The sequence below is a fragment of the Bombina bombina genome, chromosome 8, assembly GCF_027579735.1.
Source record: "Bombina bombina isolate aBomBom1 chromosome 8, aBomBom1.pri, whole genome shotgun sequence".
NCBI lineage: Eukaryota > Metazoa > Chordata > Amphibia > Anura > Bombinatoridae > Bombina > Bombina bombina.
In genome coordinates, this window is record NC_069506.1 from 283,953,928 (window position 1) to 283,966,831 (window position 12,904).

The 12,904-nt window shown below is 43.3% G+C and overlaps 1 protein-coding gene across 9 annotated transcripts in view; it reads right to left on the minus strand.

Moving 5' to 3' along the window:
* Positions 1–12,904, minus strand: part of PKNOX2 (PBX/knotted 1 homeobox 2) — a 1,550,023-nt gene that overhangs the window by 965,251 nt on the left and 571,868 nt on the right. The window lies entirely within an intron of this gene.

The window sequence follows — 12,904 nt, forward strand, 5'->3', positions numbered from 1 at the left end:
GTGGTAACAGCGCTACAAGTAATTGTGCAAAACACCATTATAGAATTAATACTAATATTTATTTCAAATGTATAAAATACAATATTAAATTCTCAAATGTAAACAACCTATGCAAACATAGTTGCAACCTTTATGCAGAGTAAACAATCGCAGCTTAGTAGCAATTTGAACACTTGAAAATATATTACAAATTGATTGTATCTTAAAACATCAATGCCTACTGGCAATATAATGATGCCTGTTGGTAATAAAGTACAAAAGAACTGTTCACAATGATATAATGTTTCACAATAATATAGTTTAAAAACAATTACATAAAACTATCGATAAAAATAAATTAACGTTGACAGCAAGATGCAACCTACTGGTCTGGCCAGACAACTCAAACAATATATTCACTATGCGTTTCTGGGCCACATCCCTTAATTAGGTGTCAAACTGGATATGCTTGTCCAGAAAATTGGTGATGATCCCAGTGAATGGGAACATGTAAGTACGCGTCCTTTAGGTCTATGGTCGTCATGAACTGACCTTTCTGGACCAACGGAAGAATGGAAGTATAGTTTCAATTTTGAAGGACGGAACCTTGAGGAACTTGTGGAGACACTTTAAATCTAGGATGGGATGAAAAGTTCCCTCCTTTTTAGGAACTACAAATAGATTTGAATAGAATCCTAGACCTTGTTCCTTTAGAGGGACTGGTACAATAACTCCCAGGGAGAATAGGCCTCGAAACCTGGAATACTACGTCCACAGCCCATGGATCTGGGGCATCGCAAATTATTATTATTGGTTATTTGTAGAGCGCCAACAGATTCCGCAGCGCTTGTTTGAAAAAAAAGTAAGTCTGCCCTTCACCTGATCCAAAATTGGATCAGGGGCGGACCCTTCATGCTTTATGTTTTGTTTTCCCTTGTTCCAGGGCTGGTTGGATATCCAAAAGGACCTGGATTGTTCTGGTTTAGAAGAGGATGATTTTTGTCCCTTAATGTTGTTAAAGGAACGAAAATTAGAAGATTGACGACCCCTAGGTCTATTTTTATTGCCCTGAGGTAGGAAAGATCCCTTTCCTCCTGTAATTTCTGAAATGATTTCCGCCAGACCAGGTCCAAACAGAGTTTTATCCTTATAAGGTAAAGCTAAAAGCTTGGCCTTTGATGAAACATCAGCTGACCAAGATTTCAACTACAGAGCTCTTCGGGCTAGCACAGTGAAGCTAGACATCTTAGCTCCAAGTCTAATCATTTGCATGTTGGCATCACAGATAAAGGTATTTGTCAGTTTAAGAGCTTTGATTCTATACTGGATCTCCTATACCGTAGTTTCCTCAGAAATAAGATCAGACAAGGCGTTGCACCAATAAGATGCAGCACCCGCAACCATGGCAATACTCGCCGCAGGTTGCCACTGTAATCCTTGATGGATGTACATCTTTTTCAGGTAAGTCTCTAGCTTCTTATCCATTGGTTCCTTAAAAGAGCAACTATCCGCAATAGGAATGGTTGTACTCATAGCAATGGTAGAAATAGCTCCTTCTACCTTAGGAACAGTACGCCATGAGTCACGTATAGAGTCAGCAACAGGAAACATCTTTTTAAAAAAAAGAGGAAGGGGAAAAACTTCCTCAGAAGATGGAAATTCATAAACTCTATCCAGTTTAGATGATTTAGTAGGGTTAACAGAAACCAAAGGTTCAGAGTCGTCTAACGTAGCTAGGACCTCCTTCAGTAGTAACCGGAGGTGTTCAAGTTTAAATCTAAAATGTATTAATTCATAAGATTTTTCTGCTAAAATATCAGAGTCTGAGATTTCACCTTCAGAAGCTACTGAAGAATTTTCCTCATCAGACAATTAAGAAATATTGTCTAATGCCGACTTAGAGGGGGATTTCCTCTTACGTTTGCCCCGAAGAAGGGAAAGCAGATAAATCCGCTGACACTGCTGAAGTAATCTGAGCGGCGAAATCCCCAGGTAAATAAACACCCCCAGGAGTTTGAGAGGACACAGAAGGCACAGTATGAGATACAACTAAGACTTGGGACGTTTGAGGAGAAAACTGCAGCATGTCACGCACAGCAAAATCCTGAGAGACACTTGGCTCAGAAGGGAGAATCTTTTCTTTAAATTTTAATGTTTTTTCTAAACATGAGAAACAAAACTGCATTGGTAGAGCAATCTGATTTTCTAATCATAGCACACATTTATTGAAAAAATAGTAAATAATGAAGAGAAAAATACGAATGTAAATTAACTTCAGACAAACTATCTGAAGTTCCTACCGGACCAGTGTTAAAATCCCACTAGGAAGCAGAAGTCTGTGAACTGTCAGGTGAACGATCCAGAGCCACTGAAGGTAGTCCGATCGGCAAATAACAAAGCCGACACCTCTTCAAATTGCAGACCGGCTTTCTGAGCTCACAAAAGTCCGCTCTGTAAAACCGGAAGTGTGGAGGACACGTGAGCGGCCGGGAATATAAACTGTGCCACACATACTGGCGCGAAACAAACGAAACAAACTGCTGTATAAGCTTTAAAAGCTGTTTGTTCCCACGGCTGTATAAGCTTATAAAACTGTTAGCTCCCTCTGGTGAGAATTTAAAACCAGCAACAATAAGAAATAACTCCCAAATATGTTGCAATATAATATTAATAGGCCACATATACTGCCAAGAATTAAGGGGATTAACCCCTAAAGTCTCTCATCCTCATACCTAAAGTGCCAACTAATTTTTGTCCCTTTTGACCCAAAAAAATCTGCCCCAACACTGTACCCCATGACAGCAGGGTAACTCTGTCCCATAATGAGATTCACTGGAGGTTTAACCTCTTGAGTGCTGTCCTTTCTAAACTAGAAAGGGAGAGACACTTGCCTGTGGATCCGGCTGCAGGGGAGAAAGTAGCTACATAGGTGTGGCAGGTACTGCGCTCCGTCATGGACCTGTAGTAAGAGAAAGATCAGAGTCACCAACCCTGGCATTCAACAAAAGGGTAGCAAACTTATTAGAAGTAAAGTAAGGACTACTTCACCGCCTTCTAACTGCTAAAAGGCACCACTACTCTTACTCAAGAGATTGATGTGGACACAGCTAGACCCCAGTCCTTGCTTGCAGGGAAAAATACCCATAAAAGTACAATTTATCTTCAGATACCGACTTTGCACAACCTCCATTGACAGAGGCAAAGAGAATGACTGGGGATTATGGATAAGGGAAGTTACACTTAACAGCTTTGCTGGGGTGCTCTCTGCCTGTTGAATATCCCACTAGTAAATGGAATGACATCGTGGACTATCCATGTCTTAGGAAAGAAATACATATTTTTTGCTAAAATTACATATTTTATATCTTAGGTGTTTTTTACTATCTTTTGAGCAATGGGAATCTAAATCAGAGATAAAATACAATAGATGTGTTTTCTGTCTGTCTTTAAATTGGTTTTACTGTGACAGCTCCTCTCTGGAAGCCCTTTGTCCGCTGTAAGCTAATTAAATGTCTGTATTAGCTCTCAACTGACTCTCAAGTTGATGTAAAATAATTTATCAAAATCTGAATAAATCTTCTGAAGCTTATATTGCTGGTCTCATCTGTAAAATAGAGTGATCCCTATGGTCAGTACTACGCATTGCTACATGTTCATTTTTTTTTTTTTTTTAGATTGTAAGTACTCAGGACGATGAGTTCGAATCCAAGGGGCCGATTTATCATTGGTCTGTCCGACATGATCCGCTCAGCGGATCAAATCGGTCAGACATCGATGAATGCCGGCATTTGATAATTCGGCCCCTTTGAATTAACTAATGGGCCCATGATTGTGCCAATTAAAAGCTTTAGTTAAATATGCCCTTTTGATGTTTTACAAGAAGTGAGCTATGTCAGACTGGCTGATGAAAACTAAAAATTGATAATTACATTTTTAGAAAACTACTAATAAAATCACCACAATAATATTTTAATGTTGTGTACTGATAAGGGAAAGAGACCCAAGTGACACGATGAGACATAATAAAGTGTTTCACTTTCCGAGTGCCACTTCCATGGATTAAGCGGATACGTCCCTTGTCTAATGTACCCGTAGCTAACAACTGAGGACAGATATTAAATGTCTCTTCATTCTGCCAACAGGCAAACTGACAGCCTCTTCATACCAACACCTCACATGCTTTTACAGTTTTTCACAGGTTGTCTAGACTAAAAACACCTGCAGTAAAGTAGGTGCAGAAGGAGATCCCAGCTGTAAGGTGCCCATTTATTACCCAGACTGCAGTGCTTTAAGGTATTGTCAGTGTATTGGCAAGCCTCAGGCCAACAGTATGCAGCCATTTCCCGGTGTTCTAAAGTTAGTTGTCTACCGCGTAGGAATGTGACTACCGCGTCACTTCCGGTGACTTGAATCAGCTGCTGGAGGTTTGTGGCACTCACTGCTCATGCGCTAGAGTCCCAACCTCCTACAAACAGCTGTTTAAGGCAGAATAGCTGACAACTTACTTGAGAACATCGGTGTTGTAAAGTAAGTTGTGTACCGCGTAGGAATTGGCGCCTGATCGTTCTGTCCTTCTCTCCATAACACAGATTTTATTTTGCAATAGTTTTGAAATAGTTTTTACTTGCTGTATTTATTTCTTTTTTTGCCGTTCTATACCTTTATAGCAAAATACACAAAAATACAGCACGGTACAGCGTTTACTAATTTGAGATATTGCTATAAAGGTATAGAACGGCGAAAAAGTTTTTACTTGCTGTATTTAGTTCCTATTTCAAAATGATTGCAAAATGAAATCTGTGTTATGGAGAGGACAGAGAGTACTTGCTGTATTTAGTTCCTATTTCAAAATGATTGCAAAATGAAATCTGTGTTATGGAGAGGACAGAGAGTACTTGCTGTATTTAGTTCCTATTTCATAATGAAATCTGTGTTATGGAGACTATTTCAAAATGAAATCTGTAAGTGATCGGAAATCTGTGTTATGGAGACTATTTCAAAATGAAATCTGTAAGCGATCGGAAAACAGAATTTATGTTTACCTGATAAATTTCTTTCTCCAACGGTGTGTCCGGTCCACGGCGTCATCCTTACTTGTGGGATATTCTCTTCCCCAACAGGAAATGGCAAAGAGCCCAGCAAAGCTGGTCACATGATCCCTCCTAGGCTCCGCCTACCCCAGTCATTCGACCGACGTTAAGGAGGAATATTTGCATAGGAGAAACCATATGGTACCGTGGTGACTGTAGTTAAAGAAAATAAATTATCAGACCTGATTAAAAAAACCAGGGCGGGCCGTGGACCGGACACACCCGTGGAGAAAGAAATTTATCAGGTAAACATAAATTCTGTTTTCTCCAACATAGGTGTGTCCGGTCCACGGCGTCATCCTTACTTGTGGGAACCAATACCAAAGCTTTAGGACACGGATGAAGGGAGGGAGCAAATCAGGTCACCTAAATGGAAGGCACCACGGCTTGCAAAACCTTTCTCCCAAAAATAGCTTCAGAAGAAGCAAAAGTATCAAACTTGTAAAATTTGGTAAAAGTGTGCAGTGAAGACCAAGTCGCTGCCCTACATATCTGATCAACAGAAGCCTCGTTCTTGAAGGCCCATGTGGAAGCCACAGCCCTAGTGGAATGAGCCGTGATTCTTTCGGGAGGCTGCCGTCCGGCAGTCTCGTAAGCCAATCTGATGATGCTTTTAATCCAAAAAACAGAATTTATGTTTACCTGATAAATTACTTTCTCCAACGGTGTGTCCGGTCCACGGCGTCATCCTTACTTGTGGGATATTCTCTTCCCCAACAGGAAATGGCAAAGAGCCCAGCAAAGCTGGTCACATGATCCCTCCTAGGCTCCGCCTACCCCAGTCATTCGACCGACGTTAAGGAGGAATATTTGCATAGGAGAAACCATATGTTACCGTGGTGACTGTAGTTAAAGAAAATAAATTATCAGACCTGATTAAAAAAACCAGGGCGGGCCGTGGACCGGACACACCGTTGGAGAAAGTAATTTATCAGGTAAACATAAATTCTGTTTTCTCCAACATAGGTGTGTCCGGTCCACGGCGTCATCCTTACTTGTGGGAACCAATACCAAAGCTTTAGGACACGGATGAAGGGAGGGAGCAAATCAGGTCACCTAAATGGAAGGCACCACGGCTTGCAAAACCTTTCTCCCAAAAATAGCCTCAGAAGAAGCAAAAGTATCAAATTTGTAAAATTTAGAAAAAGTGTGCAGTGAAGACCAAGTCGCTGCCTTACATATCTGATCAACAGAAGCCTCGTTCTTGAAGGCCCATGTGGAAGCCACAGCCCTAGTGGAGTGAGCTGTGATTCTTTCAGGAGGCTGCCGTCCGGCAGTCTCATAAGCCAATCGGATAATGCTTTTAATCCAGAAGGAGAGAGAGGTAGAAGTTGCTTTTTGACCTCTCCGTTTACCAGAATAAACAACAAACAAAGACAAAGTTTGTCTGAAATCCTTAGTAGCTGCTAAGTAAAATTTGAGAGCACGAACTACATCCAAGTTGTGCAACAAACGTTCCTTCTTTGAAACTGGATTAGGACACAAAGAAGGCACAACTATCTCCTGGTTAATGTTTTTGTTAGAAACAACTTTTGGAAGAAAACCAGGTTTAGTACGCAAAACCACCTTATCTGCATGGAACACCAGATAAGGAGAAGAACACTGCAGAGCAGATAATTCTGAAACTCTTCTAGCAGAAGAAATTGCAACCAAAAACAAAACTTTCCAAGATAATAACTTAATATCAACGGAATGTAAGGGTTCAAACGGAACCCCCTGAAGAACTGAAAGAACTAGGTTGAGACTCCAAGGAGGAGTCAAAATTTTGTAAACAGGCTTGATTCTAACCAGAGCCTGAACAAAGGCTAGAACATCTGGCACAGCTGCCAGCTTTTTGTGAAGTAACACAGACAAGGCAGAAATCTGTCCCATCAAGGAACTTGCAGATAATCCTTTTTCCAATCCTTCTCGAAGGAAGGATAGACTCTTAGGAATCTTAACCTTGTCCCAAGGGAATCCTGCAGATTCACACCAACAGATATACCAAATTATGTGGTAATTTTTCTGGTTACAGGCTTTCAGGCCTGAACAAGAGTATTAATAACAGAATCTGAGAACCCTCGCTTTGATAAGATCAAGCGTTCAATCTCCAAGCAGTCAGCTGGAGTGGGTCGAACGGACCTAGAACAAGAAGGTCTCGTCTCAAAGGTAGCTTCCATGGTGGAGGCGATGACATATTCACCAGATCTGCATACCAAGTCCTGCGTGGCCACGCAGGAGCTATCAAAATCACCGACGCCCTCTCCTGATTGATCCTGGCTACCAGCCTGGGGATGAGAGGAAACGGCGGGAACACATAAGCTAGTTTGAAGGTCCAAGGTGCTACTAGTGCATCCACTAGAGCCGCCTTGGGATCCCTGGATCTGTACCCGTAGTAAGGAACTCTGAAGTTCTGACGAGAGGCCATCAGATCCATGTCTGGAATGCCCCACGGTTGAGTGACTTGGGCAAAGATTTCCGGATGGAGTTCCCACTCCCCCGGATGCAATGTCTGACGACTCAGAAAATCCGCTTCCCAATTTTCCACTCCTGGGATGTGGATAGCAGACAGGTGGCAGGAGTGAGACTCCGCCCATAGAATGATTTTGGTCACTTCTTCCATCGCTAGGGAACTCCTTGTTCCCCCCTGATGGTTGATGTATGAACTTGGCCCTCGCTAGCTGAGGCCAAGCTTTGAGAGCATTGAATATCGCTCTCAGTTCCAGAATATTTATCGGTAGAAGAGATTCTACCCGAGACCAAAGACCCTGAGCTTTCAGGGATCCCCAGACCGCGCCCCAGCCCATCAGACTGGCGTCGGTCGTGACAATGACCCACTCTGGTCTGCGGAAGGTCATCCCTTGTGACAGGTTGTCCAGGGACAGCCACCAACGGAATGAGTCTCTTGTCCTCTGATTTACTTGTATCTTCGGAGACAAGTCTGAATAGTCCCCATTCCACTGACTGAGCATGAACAGTTGTAATGGTCTTAGATGAATGCGCACAAAAGGAACTATGTCCATTGCCGCTACCATCAAACCTATCACTTCCATGCACTGCGCTATGGAAGGAAGAGGAACGGAATGAAGTATCCGACAAGAGTCTAGAAGTTTTGTTTTTCTGGCTTCTGTCAGAAAAATCCTCATTTCTAAGGAGTCTATTATAGTTCCCAAGAAGGGAACCCTCGTTGACGGAGATAGAGAACTCTTTTCCACGTTCACTTTCCATCCGTGAGATCTGAGAAAGGCCAGGACAATGTCCGTGTGAGCCTTTACTTGAGGAAGGGACGACGCTCGAATCAGAATGTCGTCCAAGTAAGGTACTACAGCAATGCCCCTTGGTCTTAGCACCGCCAGAAGGGACCCTAGTACCTATGAGAAAATCCTAGGAGCAGTGGCTAATCCGAAAGAAAACGCCACGAACCAAGCCCAAAGGGGAATACGATACCAAATGATGCCTTCAGAAAGACTTTTCTATGTATCAGAGCTCCACACACATGCAGCTGCATGCCATTGTTCTCAAAAACAAGTGCGCCATACCGGCGCGAAAATGAGGCTCTGACAATGATTAGGGAAAGTCCCTAAAGAATAAGGTGTCTAAAACAGTGCCTGCCGATATAATCTTATCAAAATACCCAGATTAAATGATTCCTCAAGGCTAAATATGTGTTAATAATGAATCGATTTAGCCCAGAAAAAGTCTACAGTCTTAATAAGCCCTTGTGAAGCCCTTATTTACTATCTTAATAAACATGGCTTACCGGATCCCATAGGGAAAATGACAGCTTCCAGCATTACATCGTCTTGTTAGAATGTGTCATACCTCAAGCAGTAAGAGACTGCACCCTGTTCCCCCAACTGAAGTTAATTGCTCTCAACAGTCCTGTGTGGAACAGCCATGGATTTTAGTTACGGTGCTAAAATCATTTTCCTCATACAAACAGAAATCTTCATCTCTTTTCTGTTTCTGAGTAAATAGTACATACCAGCACTATTTTAAAATAACAAACTCTTGATTGAATAATAAAAACTACAGTTAAACACTAAAAAACTCTAAGCCATCTCCGTGGAGATGTTGCCTGTACAACGGCAAAGAGAATGACTGGGGTAGGCGGAGCCTAGGAGGGATCATGTGACCAGCTTTGCTGGGCTCTTTGCCATTTCCTGTTGGGGAAGAGAATATCCCACAAGTAAGGATGACGCCGTGGACCGGACACACCTATGTTGGAGAAAGAGAGAGAGGTAGAAGTTGCTTTTTGACCTCTCCTTTTACCGGAATAAACAACAAACAAGGAAGATGTTTGTCTAAAATCCTTTGTAGCATCTAAATAGAATTTTAGAGCGCGAACAACATCCAAATTGTGCAACAAACGTTCCTTCTTTGAAACTGGTTTCGGACACAGAGAAGGTACGATAATCTCCTGGTTAATGTTTTTGTTAGAAACAACTTTTGGAAGAAAACCAGGTTTAGTACGTAAAACCACCTTATCTGCATGGAACACCAGATAAGGAGAAGAACACTGCAGAGCAGATAATTCTGAAACTCTTCTAGCAGAAGAAATTGCAACCAAAAACAAAACTTTCCAAGATAATAACTTAATATCAACGGAATGTAAGGGTTCAAACGGAACCCCCTGAAGAACTGAAAGAACTAGGTTGAGACTCCAAGGAGGAGTCAAAATTTTGTAAACAGGCTTGATTCTAACCAGAGCCTGAACAAAGGCTTGAACATCTGGCACAGCTGCCAGCTTTTTGTGAAGTAACACAGACAAGGCAGAAATCTTTCCCTTCAGGGAACTAGCAGATAATCCTTTTTCCAATCCTTCTTGAAGGAAGGATAGAATCTTAGGAATCTTAACCTTGTCCCAAGGGAATCCTTTAGATTCACACCAACAGATATATTTTTTCCAAATTTTGTGGTAAATCTTTCTAGTTACAGGCTTTCTGGCCTGAACAAGAGTATCGATAACAGAATCTGAGAACCCTCGCTTCGATAAGATCAAGCGTTCAATCTCCAAGCAGTCAGCTGGAGTGAAACCAGATTCGGATGTTCGAACGGACCCTGAACAAGAAGGTCTCGTCTCAAAGGTAGCTTCCAAGGTGGAGCCGATGACATATTCACCAGATCTGCATACCAAGTCCTGCGTGGCCACGCAGGAGCTATCAAGATCACCGACGCCCTCTCCTGATTGATCCTGGCTACCAGCCTGGGGATGAGAGGAAACGGCGGGAACACATAAGCTAGTTTGAAGGTCCAAGGTGCTACTAGTGCATCCACTAGAGCCGCCTTGGGATCCCTGGATCTGGACCCGTAGCAAGGAACTTTGAAGTTCTGACGAGAGGCCATCAGATCCATGTCTGGAATGCCCCACAGCTGAGTGACTTGGGCAAAGATTTCCGGATGGAGTTCCCACTCCCCCGGATGCAATGTCTGACGACTCAGAAAATCCGCTTCCCAATTTTCCACTCCTGGGATGTGGATAGCAGACAGGTGGCAGGAGTGAGACTCCGCCCATAGAATGATTTTGGTCACTTCTTCCATCGCTAGGGAACTCCTTGTTCCCCCCTGATGGTTGATGTACGCAACAGTTGTCATGTTGTCTGATTGAAACCGTATGAACTTGGCCCTCGCTAGCTGAGGCCAAGCCTTGAGAGCATTGAATATCGCTCTCAGTTCCAGAATATTTATCGGTAGAAGAGATTCTTCCCGAGACCAAAGACCCTGAGCTTTCAGGGATCCCCAGACCGCGCCCCAGCCCATCAGACTGGCGTCGGTCGTGACGATGACCCACTCCGGTCTGCGGAATGTCATCCCTTGTGACAGGTTGTCCAGGGACAGCCACCAACGGAGTGAGTCTCTGGTCCTCTGATTTACTTGTATCTTCGGAGACAAGTCTGTATAGTCCCCATTCCACTGACTGAGCATGCACAGTTGTAATGGTCTTAGATGAATGCGCGCAAAAGGAACTATGTCCATTGCCGCTACCATCAAACCGATCACTTCCATGCACTGCGCTATGGAAGGAAGAGGAACGGAATGAAGTATCCGACAAGAGTCTAGAAGTTTTGTTTTTCTGGCCTCTGTCAGAAAAATCCTCATTTCTAAGGAGTCTATTATTGTTCCCAAGAAGGGAACCCTTGTTGACGGAGATAGAGAACTCTTTTCCACGTTCACTTTCCATCCGTGAGATCTGAGAAAGGCCAGAACAATGTCCGTGTGAGCCTTTGCTTGAGGAAGGGACGACGCTTGAATCAGAATGTCGTCCAAGTAAGGTACTACAGCAATGCCCCTTGGTCTTAGCACAGCTAGAAGGGACCCTAGTACCTTTGTGAAAATCCTTGGAGCAGTGGCTAATCCGAAAGGAAGCGCCACGAACTGGTAATGCTTGTCCAGGAATGCGAACCTTAGGAACCGATGATGTTCCTTGTGGATAGGAATATGTAGATACGCATCCTTTAAATCCACTGTGGTCATGAATTGACCTTCCTGGATGGAAGGAAGAATAGTTCGAATGGTTTCCATCTTGAACGATGGAACCTTGAGAAACTTGTTTAAGATCTTGAGATCTAAGATTGGTCTGAACGTTCCCTCTTTTTTGGGAACTATGAACAGATTGGAGTAGAACCCCATCCCTTGTTCTCTTAATGGAACAGGATGAATCACTCCCATTTTTAACAGGTCTTCTACACAATGTAAGAATGCCTGTCTTTTTATGTGGTCTGAAGACAACTGAGACCTGTGGAACCTCCCCCTTGGGGGAAGCCCCTTGAATTCCAGAAGATAACCTTGGGAGACTATTTCTAGCGCCCAAGGATCCAGAACATCTCTTGCCCAAGCCTGAGCGAAGAGAGAGAGTCTGCCCCCCACCAGATCCGGTCCCGGATCGGGGGCCAACATTTCATGCTGTCTTGGTAGCAGTGGCAGGTTTCTTGGCCTGCTTTCCCTTGTTCCAGCCTTGCATTGGTCTCCAAGCTGGCTTGGCTTGAGAAGTATTACCCTCTTGCTTAGAGGACGTAGCACTTTGGGCTGGTCCATTTCTACGAAAGGGACGAAAATTAGGTTTATTTTTTGCCTTGAAAGGCCGATCCTGAGGAAGGGCGTGGCCCTTACCCCCAGTGATATCAGAGATAATCTCTTTCAAGTCAGGGCCAAACAGCGTTTTCCCCTTGAAAGGAATGTTAAGTAGCTTGTTCTTGGAAGACGCATCAGCTGACCAAGATTTCAACCAAAGCGCTCTGCGCGCCACAATAGCAAACCCAGAATTCTTAGCCGCTAACCTAGCCAATTGCAAAGTGGCGTCTAGGGTGAAAGAATTAGCCAATTTGAGAGCATTGATTCTGTCCATAATCTCCTCATAAGGAGGAGAATCACTATCGACCGCCTTTATCAGCTCATCGAACCAGAAACATGCGGCTGTAGCTACAGGGACAATGCATGAAATTGGTTGTAGAAGGTAACCCTGCTGAACAAACATCTTTTTAAGTAAACCTTCTAATTTTTTATCCATAGGATCTTTGAAAGCACAACTATCCTCTATGGGTATAGTGGTGCGTTTGTTTAAAGTGGAAACCGCTCCCTCGACCTTGGGGACTGTCTGCCATAAGTCCTTTCTGGGGTCGACCATAGGAAACAATTTTTTAAATATGGGGGGAGGGACAAAAGGAATACCGGGCCTTTCCCATTCTTTATTAACAATGTCCGCCACCCGCTTGGGTATAGGAAAAGCTTCTGGGAGCCCCGGGACCTCTAGGAACTTGTCCATTTTACATAGTTTCTCTGGGATGACCAACTTGTCACAATCATCCAGAGTGGATAATACCTCCTTAAGCAGAATGCGGAGATGTTCCAACTTAAAT